Raw genomic sequence first — 14,049 nt, forward strand, 5'->3', positions numbered from 1 at the left:
GAACAATGATCCTTCCCTTTTCGGCTTTCCACAGGATAGGGTTCAACCCCATCAATAACTGTATTTCCCTCCCTACCACTCCAAGGATACTTGCTGGGAGGGGGTGATGTAATTGTCATGACTGAAATGAAGCTCGGATCAGTTGAGGAGACTGACTGTGAAGAACACGCGTTTGCTACAGAAATTCATCTGATGAAGAAAAAAAAGAAAAAAATTGCAGATCATTGCTTGCTTTTTTAAAAAAAGATTGCAAGATGCGTATTGTTTACTCAGGCCTTCCTTCAACAGAAGCAGGGATATATCACCTGTTAAATTACCACTCTCATCTCCTACTTTAACTATATTATAACCATTATTTCATCCAAAGACAAGAGCTATAGTAGAGGCATTCCAGCTGAGGATGGACAACACAATCCTCAGAGCTGGGTGAAGTAATTTTTATGCCACCTTCCTTTTAAGTGACATGCAGCACGCTAAAAGGCAGCTACATCCCATCTCCTCTCCCATCTGAGGTAAAACTGGTCCTTGTTTCAGCAAAGTGGTGAAGAAAATTGTGTCTTTTATTTGGTGACAATACAGAATAATGACAGTTATGATGGGAATGCATACAAGCGAATGATGAGCACTTACTTAAGAACCGAGACCTGCCAACAAAAGCGTCTGCAGGTCTACAGGGTGAAGTCCCTCACCATCGCAGAGAAGGATGCAGTTACATGTTGCAAACTAGTATTTCATGAAGGGCCTTCAGGGACAGGAAAAACACCAGGCTTGCACATTTTTGCAACAAAAAGCACAAAAGAGAGCCAAATCCCCTGTAGAGTTATTGGGAGAATCCCTTTGGCTGTGGTGTAGGTGAGGTTTAGGTGACTGGCAGTAGATTAACTGCACATGATTATGATACCCAAAATGGAAGGCATAGAAAAAACAGGAGACTGGGGGGAGCTAGAAAGGAGGACCAGGCCAGTGGTGGTAGCTGGGGATATTCATAAATTTTATGGCTAGAAAGGAAGATAATAAGAAGCAAAGGCCGTAAAAGTGACTAATATGATTTAAGGCCAGTAGGGAGAGGGAGCAGAGATGAGTGGATGAGGCAGTCACTGGAGGCATGCTTTTGGGTCAGAGCACAACAGGGAGGGTGAGGATAGACAAACGTTGCTCAGGCTTGTTTCCCAGACCTTCCTCAGGATGCACTGCCTCCCTTATTCCACATAACAAAGCCTTAAGAACCTCTTTAAGATTCCTCTCTTTTGCCTTGACTTTAACTTGACTAACTTCCATGCTGGTGTTATATGGCCTCCGTCTTTCCCTTGGTTTTCACTGTGTGGTCTGTAACTTTCTCAGTCAGACTGCAAGCTCCATAGTAAACCATTATAGCAGTAAAGTATAAAGTGCAGAGCATTACAGCACCTAAACAGTATCTAAAGCACACCTATGGTGTTCTAGGAATAATAACCTACCCAGCTGTAAAAATGAATTGCATAAATAGATTACAGAAGGGTAGGATGTAGAACTTGTACTTGTGGAACAGCTTCTGCAACAGAGTTGGAATACTAGCATAGCAGTTTTTTGAGGAAAAAGTAGTGGTAAAAGAAAGTTAATTTTAGTTTTGAGAGGATCTTTTGTGCAACAAGAACCCTCTGTATGTTGTGAGTGTCCAGAAGAGAGTGGTGCCATCACAACAATACAATGAACCAGATGTGCCTGAGCTCTGGTCAAATTAAGATGCAGTCAAGAATTTTAAACCTCACGCTACACATTTTATCTAAAGCATTTAGTAGCACACAGAAAACCTCTTCACTTAGTGAGAAGCCATGATGATGTATTTCTAAAGCAAGAAGTATCACAGACAGAGCTGTCAGCAGTGAAAAACAGTTTGGACTGAAGTGAAAGAAAGGGTAAAAAAACGATGATAGGAAGCCATTATAGGACACTGGGGGAGGATGAGAAAGCAGAACAGGAAATGTTTATGTAGATAAAGGAAGCCTGCAAAACAACTACAACGAGGATCATAGGAATTTCAATTGGCCTGTCACTGAGGCGAATTATAATTAGGAAATATCAAAATAAGTGTGAAAAGCTGAAGACTTTACATAGCCCTGAATCGTCTTTAGACAGATTATGAATGTGCAGCTACAGACAGAGAAGCAATGGCCTCAGGAAGCTCACATCCTTGCTTTTATCTCCAACTCCAAAATAGTGCAGGTTTGAAAGAATCAGTTTATTGACCTTCTGGGTTATACTACTAGCTCTATTTTCTCAGGCCTTCTGCAGATGGCTGGGGGCTGGTATATTCACAGAGGATGTGGTTCATTTAACTTCTGGGGATTGACTCTTCTCATGTTTGTGGAGGGCATGAACTATAAATTGTTGGGAAGACAACTTTGCAAGCTATGAGATAGTTGGCTTTATCCTAGAAGGAGAAGTGGCTATATGTTTTTACCACCTGAATTATTCTTTTAAAAAGTTGGAATCTATGATAGGCAATAACTATTTAATTTTGGAAACTCCAATGTACACTAACAAAAGTTTAGTTCCATTTGCAGTTAAAAAAAGACAGGTACAAAAACCATTCTGCTGCCGGCAGTACCATCTTGGCCTCTGTGAGATTGAAATTCTCCACTGCAACAGTACAGTTAAAAATGTGAGGCTTTGGCAAAACATCTCTATTGCAGCTGTAAGAAAGAACAGTTAAGTGACAATTACTGGATGTTACTTAGTTGATGTTAAAGCATCAGGTCTGGCAGCACTGGTCTTCTGTCCATCCCTAGCTTTTGCTTGCCTTCTGCGCAGGCTCTGCATGTCTGCTGCGCCGCTGCAGCCTTCCTTTGCCAGGGGTTTCCACCTGGTCCTTCCAGTTGCCATTCAAATGCCCTTGATGCTTGCACTGTCCAAAACCAGTGTGTTCTGCTATGGGGCCAGCATAAAACAGGTGGATGTCTCCTCTGGTGCTGGACTTAAATAGACTCAAGGAACATCATCCCATACTAAAGGGACTGCAGCCAGGAAATCAGAAAAGTTGCAAGAGTAACCACCAAATATTTATGGGCAGTAGTTCAAAGCATGTTCTTCCGAGAAGATGAGGCTGTAAAATTTATTGCGCTAGACTTCATTTTAACAAAGATTCATCTGAACAAGTATCTGGTGTGTTCCAATTCATAGCACATATGTCTGCTAGTGTATCATTCTTCGCAATAATCACTTTAAGATTAGCCCTGACTTCATTCAGTATTACTAACACAGATAACCCTGACATCTGCTAAAATGGATAACATGCTTTTGTAGTATTTTATCTTTCCTGGTCTTTATTTGTCCTGGTGAAAGATGTTGTAGCTTGATATTTCTCAAGATGAAAGATGATGTAGCTTGATATTTCTCAAGACATAACTGTTGTGTCTGGAGTCAACCTTGTTTGTGTAACAGGGACTGCACTTGTGAGACTTGCAGGGGATTAGAATGAGCATTGATTTTATAAAGAGATTGTGATTCACTAAGGTTTTGATGAAACCGTGGGAGAAGAGTGCAGATAGTTAATTCCTCTGGTTCCATGTGTACACTGGTCTCCAAAAGCTAGGTAGAGAGGTTCTCAAGAACATACTAATCAAACCTTTTCCTAGGAAACTCTCATTAACAGCCTGCAGAAATAACTGCTTTATTTTAACGAGCCCTTTCAGCAGTATCACACAACTGTTTTAATAATCTCAAACCTCTTATTTAAATAGCTGTGACAATCACGCCAATTATGCTCCCATGGACCAATTTTTAGTTATCTTTGGTCAGCTTCCACTAAAAACATATTTATGTCCCTTTGCTGTCAGCTGAAATATCTTTTTGGAATTCAGTATTATTTATCTCACTAATTACCCTTTAACTTGCTTTTGCTTATTTTCACAAATTTCCCTTCCCCCCCCCCCCCCCCCCAGATTATTTATTTTTTTAAGACTTACTACTTATTGTTTCTACTGACCTTTGGATCTCTCTCTGAGCCTATGAGGCTCTGGGATATTTTTTCTATTTAAAATCCAAAAGAAGACATTTTAGTTTCCTTTTTTTTTTTTTTTTAACAAAATATTTTCTGCCAGCAATTCCCTTTTATATGAATGCTTAATTTTGTTTCCCCATCTCATAGAAATTCATGTTATAATAGGAGTAGAGGAGATTCTTTTGGCAGCCTGCCTGCTGAACTCTAGAAATGCCACTTCACATAGTCCATGCTTTGGATGGTTGAGTGAGTTCCAGAGAGTATAGCTGGGGAGAGAAACATGCAGACTGAAGCCTGTTAACCTGAGGAGAGGAGAAGTCATCCTCAAAATTGCTTCATCCTGATCATCACATGTCTGGTTTATTCCGAGTGCTTCATCTTGGCAAAGTAATTCATTCTCTTTGCCGCTTCATTTGTCGGTCATTGTGATAATTCACCCGGCAGGCACTAATGGTGCCGGTGAATTTTGTGACACTGACACCCGTTTACTAATAAGCATATTAAGATATGGCATACAGACAATATACAGTTATTAGATAGTAATGACTTCAGACCTGTGCTTACCTGAGTGTCCTTTAAGACAGGAATCTGGCTGGGAAAGGATGACTCTGTTGTCACTTCATGGTCATCTCCCAAACAAGATGATCCTAATTATATATCTGAGAAGTCCTAAAAGCATTTTAGTCTTTTGTAAGTGAAATTAAACTGCAAGTTTACACTCGATCTTTGTATGGAAAATGTTAAATTCACAGCAGGTTTCCAGACGTCTGCTTCCCAACCGTTTTTAAAATCTAGGTCATTATATATAGGTGGCATCAGATAAGTCTCCATGGAAGTCTCAGAATATTTTAAACAGCAAATTAGGTCAGCTTTCTTTAAAGATTGTAGCTATCTAACAAAAGTTTTTCATGTGTGTACAGTTTAAGAAAGGTTAAATATCTCTCTTGACCCCTCATTGAGTGTGAATTTTTGACGTTCCATGTTCTCATAGCTCTGCAAAGCAGCATTTTCTAGGTAAATTCCCCTGCTATTTCAATCTGTTTGCCATTTTTTGCCATCCAGTATGAAACCTACAGCAATATAAATCCTATCTTGTTCCAGACCTTGGTCGTACGTTTCCACATGCTGTATAGTCATTTCTTGACTGTAGGCATTTTCCATGAGCTGAAACATTTGATGTGCCTCAGCTACTACTGTTTCTTTGATTTTGTTATTATTATTCTCCTCATTACATTGTCCCAGACTGGGACTGAAACAGCACTTCCAAAGGTGCCCCACTCCCTGAGTGCAATTTTACACATGCTTGCAAACAATATTCAGACTAGCGAGCAACACACTGCAGTGCTGGAGAGGGCTACTGGATGGGTGCTGCTGGGAAGTAGCAAGGGGATTGATGAGGAGAGATGGTTGCCAAGGCTGACAGTACCATCGGTAGGGAAGCAGAGAGACATCGGACCCAGGCAGCTTCAGTGACAGAAGGATGCTGAGTGGGTAAGACATTGCTGGGTGAGGAAAGCAGTGGATGCTCTGACTCCTGGACTTTCTACAGGTAGAAGCTACTTTACCTGTGGAGCAAAATATTAGAGGGGATCCTGCTGTAACTGGCCACAGACATGTCAGCTTGGGAACCTTTATCCTGGTTCCCCTGGCCTGGATCGGGTCCACTGCTTAGGGGCATCATCCAGCTACAGACAGGGGCTGCCCAGGGCAGTGGTGGAGTCCCCATCCCTGGAGGGGTTTCAGAGTCGGGTTGACCCAGCGCTGAGGGATCTGGTGGAGTTGAGAACGGTCAGTGTGAGGTTAATGGTTGGACTGGATGATCTTCAAGGTCTTTTTCCAACCTAGATGATTCTGTGATTCTGTGATTACTTGCCTCAGGAATAGACCCACGGGGGGCCTCTAGCAGCCCCAAGACAGAACTACAAGCCAAAAACCTGCCACGTTATCCCGCAGCCAGTCTGAGTGCCTGGGAATCCAGCTGAGAGCCAGGCCAGTGTGAGAAGGTCCCTGCTAGCCTGAGTGAAATGCATGACATTTGGCAGCTCCATTGCTCTATGGGCTATTGAAACCCATAAAAACATTCCAGTGCCTTCAGAGGACTGCAAATCCTGCTTACAAGCATCTTTTTTTGTGCTGTGACAGCACTCCAAGAACTCAGATAACGTCACCATCTTCTGAACCTAAGTCCACCTGCATCTGAAAGTGTTTACTAGGTTTTTTCCTAAGTTTTTTACATCTGATGCTTATTTTCAAGTACTCACCCACAATTGCCAAAGAATTAACTTGTCTCTTTTTTCATTTCTTTCCATTGAAGCCAATACAATCTCCTTGTGCCTGTTGCAAATTCCTCCACCACTGAGCTCTTCTGGCATCATGCTGGCTTGTGTTTTTAGGGCAGAGGGGAAAAGAGTTTTTGTGTGGTCATTTAATGCATGAGAAAACTCATTAATAGATTTTCTGGGTAACTGAAACCTTGATTTTATCAGCAGAATGGAGAGCCTAACACTGCAAGTTTCCTCCCGCTACCCTGGCAGTCTCCTGCAATTCCAATTTGGTGTGACTGTTTTTTTGGAAGGAAAGAGTAGCTTGAACTCTGTGCTTATTCATTCTCATTGCTGGGGCTAATCAATGAAGCAGTTGTATTTTTTGGTGATGTGAGCATCGTGGTGTTTTAAACCGACAGGAAACCATTCACACATACCATTGCTAGGCCACCAGGTGAGAATGAGAAGGAAACAGGGCAGTGACTATGAATATGAACTAGATCTGAGCCCACAACACAGCTGAAGAAACTCACAGCTCACTTTTAAGCAGTTGAAATACCCAGTTTCTCCACAGTGGCTTATTTATGATTTTGCAGCTTGTTGCTATGAAATTAAGGTGATGTCAAGAGCAGGTAATTATGTCAACATAAAACAGCCACAGATAAACTGCTTAACCAGAGCATTAAAAAGATTTTGTGCAACTAACAAATAATTACATAAAAATACACAGAGGAACAATATTATGTGCAAACTGAACCATTTTAAAACGACGAAGTGCAAAGGTCTGCATGCACTGTCAGTGGCTCCTTAAATCCTGGGGAAAGGCTCTCTCTGTCTCGGCCATGGAAATGCAGTTTTCTTCCCTGAATATGGCTAGAAGCAATACAGCCACCTACTGACTGACAAGGTTAACCACAGCATGTTTATGTGCTTGTCATTTAACTTGCTCTCTATTTCCATCCTAAAATTGTTGCCCGTGGAAAACTGGTTTTCAGCAGAAGCTAATTACTGAGGCACACAATTAATAGCTGATTAGTAACTTGCTGACTCTCCTTATTACTCATTGCTTTGACATCTGGTTAGGTAGCTGTGTGTATAAGCACTCCTAAGCCTGTACTATATATTTTCCTAAGTGTAAGACGGCATCACATCTTGCAGCTGACATGCAAGGGCTCTGTTCCCACATCTCTGCTGCTGTGTAGGGCTAAGAGAAAATCATAATCACAACGCATTTCCACCAAAGAATGTGACGAAACTCCCTGATGTCTGTGGCTGTCCTGTTCCCCTTTTGACACCTCAGGTTGGTTTGCCGAACACTGATGACTTTGTAGAAGTCAGAGAAACTCTGGACACCAACACAATGGTGACGAAGCAACCTGACAAAATAAGTGGATGGGAGTCTTTGACTCGGGAATTACTCAGGATATGAGTTGGTTGGTGATGATGCACGTGTTTCAAAATGGAGCTGGACGTGCAATACCCTGTGTGTTACATGACTTGAGGGCTCACATGTCCTAAGACCATGGAATCTTGCAGGAAGTCCGTGTCTTGCCACTTTGAAACAAACTAATGAAGAACATTTCACGTTCATACAACTACAGTGAAAGATGTGAAAATGGAAATGGAATGAAAGTGGATAAAATACTGCTTTTAAAGACAGTTTGTATTACAGTAACACCTAGATCCTGGATGGATGTCAAGAAGTTCCCTTTTACCAAAAGGCTTTTGTAATCCTCAAAGAAAAATGAAGTGTTGGTTAATAATCATATAAGGCTCAGCAGGAACAGTGTGTCAGCAAACTGAAAAAAATACCTGGCATACTTGCTGCACAAGTAGCTGGCTGAGCAGTCCAAAAGGCACTCGCGAAAACATGGTGAGGCAGCAGACTATGTGTAAATATAAAAACAGTCTTACATTATGGAATGACTGTAGGGATCAAGACTGACCAGAGCAACCAACTCTGCACAATGAGCCTCACGACAGCTTGCAGAACACAATTTTCACAAGTGGTGAATGAAGTCCCATGATCCTCCTGAGGTTTAGGAGGAGCCGTGTAACCTGCAGCGCTGCCATGAAAGCTCTAAACACTCTGTAGGCAGAAGGCTGATTACATACACACACATGACTCCTACCCTTGCTGGAACTGGAGCATCCAGATTTACACGACTAAGGCTCCTCTTTGAAGTGTCACTGTGAGGAAATTGGGCCTTTCTTCCTCCTGCAACCACTTCAGCATGGCTTGAATTAAATTTTAATGATGTTTAATCCCTACTGCTTACATAACATATAGGCTGAAATCACCCTTTGCAATTTTTAGAACAACCAAAAGTCAAAGCATCAAGAACTACAGGCAAAATACCACTCCTAGGTTATTTTATTGTATCTTGCTATTGTAAATAAGCTGTTACCATAGATTCTCAGAAAGCTTCATGCATATGAGCAACAAGCAACTGAGACTTTTAACTGAGACTCAAGTCTTTCCTTATGATATTCAAGAACTTGTAAAAACTTTCTTTACATAAGAGTGTGATGTTTAATGGACAGAGATAAATATCATGCTATTATAAAATCTTATAGCTACAAGAACAGCATTTCAGGATGAGGTTGTTATATTTTCCAGAGTACAGATGTCAGGTTGACACCTAAAAAGACAAACAAGCATAGAGAAGCATTTGGAAACAAAATATTTGGAAGCATTTGGAAGCAAAACCTAAACCAGCTTGTTTCCACAAAAAAAAAAAAAAAAGGGAGTGTCATCAAACAGATGTGAAACAATGGCTCAGACAGAACAAATTATAAATATACAAAATATATGGATTTCCAGAACAATTGGATCTTGCTTCTGTAAATACTTATGCACACGAGTGGACACATTGAGTTTCCTGGGATTGCTCATGTGTAAAGTTATTAGAGTCTGTAAGTCCCCAGTCATGTGCAGTGACATTTGCAAACCTGTAAGACTGGAACTTCAAAAATCATAAATTCTTCTGAGGAGCGATGGTTTATTTTCTATGGACTGGACAATACTTAGCAAGCATTTGTTCGTTTGTTATAAATAATAATGAGCCATATATGTAAAGCTATAAAGCAGAGGCTGAGAAAAGATTAGACATTTCATAATCATTAGACTGGCAGTTTTAAAAGTTTTTCCTCTTCCCCCTCACAAAGGCACGTTCTCAGCCTTGCATGCTCTCCCAACAATTTGTGAATTATTTATGTGGCAATTTTCAACCTGTGTAGCATTGACACACTGGGTGTGTGGTAGTGGGGGGAGAGAGAAATGCTGGGGGCAGCACTAGGAAGGATACTGGCAGGAGACAATGGCTACACCAGAGTTGTAAGCGGGGAGGAGCTGCCTTGCTAATTACAAGCCCTTTCATCACTGCTCTCCCCCTACCCTCTTCCCACCCAGACACTTCTGCCATAACCCCACTCCTAACTCCATCCCTCGTGCCTCAGATGCCACTGGAAGAGGGCAGTGGTGCTGGGCCATGCCATGCCCAGAGCATGGCGAAGGCTTGGAACTAGCAGTGCTGCTCTGCTCTGCCCTTGCCATTTCCTCATGCCGCGTCCTGGGAGCTGGGGAGGCACTCGGAGACAAGCAGCACTGTAGTGGTTAGTGGAAGAGCAATCCTTTCTGTAATAAAAAGCTGGATATTGACTTACATATCTTAATTCTTTCCATGCGTGTCTTTTCTTGCTCTCACTCCCTAAATTTTGTTCAAACAGAAAACCAGGAATTTGGCCTCATGTCTGGGATTTCTGGATAGCTAGCAACCTGCGTGGATGTGCAATACTATAGATCAAATGATGGCTGTCCTGGTAACTGGCCAGTGCACATACACAGATCAACTGCACTTCAAATGAATATAAATCTGAGGTATCTGGAGCATGTCACGCTTACTGCACAGGTGCTAGTTATCTGAGTATATGCCAGGAGACGTCTGTATCTGCATTTCTGCATGTGTTGTCCTGAGCTGAAATTAGAGATGCTGGCATAAACTTTACACAAGATAAGATAAACCACTTTTAAAATATCTGACAGAGCTCTTGTAATGTAAATCAGCAACCTATCGGGTTTCAAAAGAACTTTTCCTCTGAGCATGAAAAATTCTGGCTACCATGAAGTTGCTTGTTTTCTTCCCTAAGTTTTTAATCCTGAACACAGTCGGAGAAAAATTTAGACTATAGGAAGGAGCGATCTTTCCAATGAAAGTAGATTTTACATTGCCATTGAGGCAGATGAGTTCATAACTGCTTTCTGGAGGTGGAAGGGATGATACCCTTAAAGGCAATGCCTCAACTTAGCTTGTATGATACAGAGAATGAAACAGGCATCTTTTCAGACTGCACTTGGGTAGTTCTTAGATGAGGAAGAAGTTACTCCATGCCCCCTGTAAGCTGTTCCCTTCCCTAACCAAATCCTTCCTGACACAGCCCCCAACACTGGGGCTTGGCAATATCTTGAGATAGCAAGTTCCATAGACTAATTATATGCTATTGTATGAAGAGCTAAGAAAAAGGATTGCATTGGTTTTAACTTTGTTTCCTCTTAGTTTCATTAAATATCACTTTGTTCTCAAATTACGAGATCCTTTAGGACTTACTATTTCTACGGTTATGGGTCCCAGAACAGACTGTGCCACGATGTAATGCACGAATAAGTCCCGGTTCTGCAGACAGTTCTGCACCTACCTTATTTCACACATGTCTGTAAAGCACAACGGACTAGTTGCTCAGTCTACAGCTAGGCCTTGTGGAGAGGGCTCCCTGCTCCAAAGGGCTTATAACCTCAAGCAAGTAACAGAAAACAAGGAAACATTTAGAGTGAGGAATACTATTTCAGGTCTCAGTGTCACTTTATCATGTATTACCCTACCAGTGTCTGTGTAGGAACTGACTGCAATTTCATTCATGTGGGCAGACTGCTAGGTCCCTTAATGTTAATGGGGCATCACATGAACAAAGAATATTATGGATGAAAGCAGAAGTTGGATCACAGCACTGATCTCCTTAGTAGCCTCTTGTGGGCAGTAAGGTCAAAGGCTTCTTGAAAGTTAAAAATTGATTATATTAGTTAGTAAAAATCGATTAGATTTGCTTTTATTCACTGCCCTGAAAAAGAGATCTTCCTTTGTAGCAATGGCAATATGTCTCCAATTTTTCTTGGTAGAGTCTTAGAATTATTTGAAATTTAAAAAGACAAGGAATTTGCTAAATGGAAATAGTATTTTTTACAAAGACAAATGCTCTTCTAAAAAAAAATCATGACAGTACCTGGTTTTGATAATTTTCCACGGCCATTTCAGCAATTTGGTTTAAATTCAATATTTGAAATAATTGTGTTTCTTTAGCGTTCCGCAACGAAACAATTTATAGACATTTTAACAATGCTTTTGATAATTCTCATAATGTTTAAAATTGATGAGAAATTATTGAAAAAATAGGTCTACTTTGAGCCCATGCTTAGGAAGGAATAATAGCACCCAAAAAAATTTCCAAATAAAACTCCATGCTAAATCTGTAAGCAAAAAAGCCACTCTATACAACCATAGTCCATGTCTGAGATCAAATCAGAGATCTGATCTGAGACTGTGTAATGCGGCAGCCTAGCTCTTTTATACTGCAGTTTTACAGGATAAAGAAGGGTCCATTCAAGTCCTGTCGCAGAAAGCTACTGCTCACCTAAAGCTTCTCTATCCCTGCAGCTGTTTAACCAGCTTATTTAGTTTGATCTTCCTTGAAACAATAAGATACCAAGACATTCTCTTACCTGTATGTCTCTTTTGAAGCACCTCACATGTAAGAGGGAAAATTTATGGGTAACTGCTACTCCTCTTCAGTCTTGAAACTATCATCAGGGAAAAAATATCTGCAGATGAATCACATTTTCATTTAACCATTTCAGGAAGTTATTCCTTAGACGTATGTCGCCAACTGGATTACCACTGCTAGTAAAATTGCACCCAGTTATGAGTGTTTTCAGGATTTGTCAATAAAACCGTCTTCACGCCCCTGTCAGAAACCAGATTTGGTCTTGCAGGACTCTACTCCAGAAGTCAGCTGGTGAAACTGCATGGCCTAGCTGAATTCATTAGAAGTCCACTTCCGTGTTGCTGCCCCTTGTGAAGTTTGATGGAAATTGGCCACCGGGCCAAGTTAGGGGGAGGATCAACTGGTACATATAGAAAACATCAGCATATAAGTCCTGACAAACAACTGAGAAGCCCATTATTATATTGAAATATATTTGCATTTCAGCTCGTTTGCTTACAGAAATATCAGGACTGACAAACTCTATAGCTCTTGATGAAAGATATGTAGTCAAGCCTGTTTGTCAGTGTTGCTAATATGGCAACAAAAAGACTTCCAGAGCCATTTTTCCTCATGGAAATCTATTATGGAAATTCCTACAGTACTGTTAGGAATTAGCAAAATTTCTAATACCAAAGAGATGATATACACTTCCAGAGTGAGAAAACCCATGTGAACATGACCTTTCCCTTAGTTTTCTTACAGAATAAACCTCTCTGGCTTCGTGTATGCAACAGAAGGGAGCACAAACAGCACAAGCTCACTCTTTCATCCTTGTACATCAAGTTTGCCAGACCATTAGATGAAATGTAAATTCAGTGATTTAGAACAGAAAATCCTGGCAGGGGCTGAAGTACCGATTTTCTCTAAGTCATTTGTTCTGAAGAAGGAATGTGGGAATCCTTTGTCATCTTTTCATGGTAAGGCAGAGTTTTTAAAAAGCCTTGGAGAAAACATGTGTCTGAGCATACAAGTTCTTTCTGGTTGTCATCCCACATACAGGTCAGTAATTTCACATGACCCCAACTATTAGTATAAATAGCAGAAGAGGCTGAATTCGTTACTTACAACCCAGCTTCTAACTGCTATCATTTTACTTGGTGTTACAGCATCTAGGCTGAGTCCTGCTGGTTTGTGCAGAAGCATGAAAGAAAAAGGTGATCCAGAGTTTTTAGACTGTACACTTGCTATCCTATCAGAAAATAAATAAATAAATAAATAAATAAATAAAATCAAGAAACAGATATTTTACTGGCAACAACTTGAGATTTTGATCTATTCCAACTTGATAAATGGCTATCAGCATAATCATACAATGTATATTCTGTGCCTACGTTAGTTAAGAACCTAGAGATGTAGGATCATACATGCTCTGAATTTTCCCTTGGATAGTCTAATGGCTGTGTAAGAAGCCTCAACTCTCAAGTCAGGTATCTGGTTGAGACGTTTCAAGAGTCAGAAGATGATTCGTCAGTCTTTCATAACACTTTAACGCATGATTTTTTTTAATTTAAAAAAATTAATAAAGTTTTGGCATTCTTAAAGATGATTTGCCATAATCTTTCCTCAGAACTACAGAGATGTCACAGACAATACAAGTATGAAAAAAGATTACTGTGTATTTGTCAAGCTATGTCAAGTCAGGCAAGTATTAAGAATAACAACATCATTTCTTGCATGTTAAAATATCAAATGGCTTTTTGGTGTGAAACTTTATGAGACTTCACAATGTGTATTCATAAAATGTTTTCTGGAACTTAAATTAATGTGAAACTATTTTTACCAGGTTTTTAGTCCTAAAATGAGATTGCTGCAAGTGTAATTCTGACTCCCGAGGGCCTCTGCACAGTACAGAGATCTGCTCATAGAGCTGGCACAACACACAGCTTCTAAAATGACACCACAGAAGAGGTCGTACTGTTCTCAGGTTGTGACTCAGGAGATTTCTTGGTCATCCCAAGTCTGGAGTTTTGTACAGTAGCTAATGGGTGT

The sequence above is a fragment of the Strix uralensis genome, chromosome 1 (assembly GCF_047716275.1).
Source record: "Strix uralensis isolate ZFMK-TIS-50842 chromosome 1, bStrUra1, whole genome shotgun sequence".
In the NCBI taxonomy this organism is placed as follows: Eukaryota; Metazoa; Chordata; class Aves; order Strigiformes; family Strigidae; genus Strix; species Strix uralensis.